This window comes from Oryzias melastigma, linkage group LG6 (genome assembly GCF_002922805.2).
Source record: "Oryzias melastigma strain HK-1 linkage group LG6, ASM292280v2, whole genome shotgun sequence".
NCBI lineage: Eukaryota > Metazoa > Chordata > Actinopteri > Beloniformes > Adrianichthyidae > Oryzias > Oryzias melastigma.
This window is the reverse complement of record NC_050517.1, coordinates 1,369,997-1,370,748: the sequence shown is the minus strand read 5'-3', so window position 1 is coordinate 1,370,748 and position 752 is coordinate 1,369,997. Positions and strand designations below refer to the sequence as shown.

At 49.7% G+C, this 752-nt stretch overlaps 1 protein-coding gene across 1 annotated transcript in view; it reads left to right on the top strand.

The window, feature by feature from the left end:
• The window catches only part of arnt2 (aryl-hydrocarbon receptor nuclear translocator 2), a gene marked incomplete at its 5' end in the record, with an annotated part of 11,594 nt that overhangs the window by 7,544 nt on the left and 3,298 nt on the right, over window positions 1-752 (top strand).

Here is a 752-nt window from a genome sequence, read left to right as displayed (position 1 = left end):
TTGTTAGGATGGTTATTTATTTTAAATACAGCTGAACGCGCTTCTCACGTGCATCTGATCAGACTGTAACCTGGCCGCGCATGTGAACTGAACCGACAAGCTGCTGCTGCATGAAGGAGGGGCGGGGGGGGGCGCCGTTCTGCTTCGGCGTCACCCAAATGCTCCTTTTCTCTCGACAAAAATGAATAAATGTAAGTAAATCCCAAAGGACCGCTGACAGAATCAAACGTTGGAATGGTTCTCCCTCAAAGGCTTCAACAATGACTTGTACGATTCTCCGCCGTTATTAAAGTAGAAGCTGTTTACATCCGCGGTCTCGTGGTCGAGGCGTGGAAAGAGGCAGGGACTCACAATAAACTCACTCCTGATTGGCGACAGTACTTCCTGTAGATTCATGACTCAGCTATGACTCACAGCGACTCAGACCAATTGCTGAAGATGGGTTGCAGACGTTTGCAATATGGCGATAGCCGTTTCAGGAAGTGACGGTGAAAGCGGCGGGTTACTTACACGAGGAGAGGAGGTAATGCATTTCCAGTGGGGGACCTCATGGCTCCAGAAGTCCAGTAATAGACTATGGATTTAACAGGAAACACTGACCCGCCAGAATAAAACAGATTTGATGGCGCATGCTGATGTTTACTGAGCTCAGAAGAAACAGGGACCCGTCTGTCTCTTAAACTCCGCCTCTCATCTGCAGGAGGAGCTCCATGCTTCTGGTCAGTGTTGGTCTAACAGCCATGCCCCCCCCC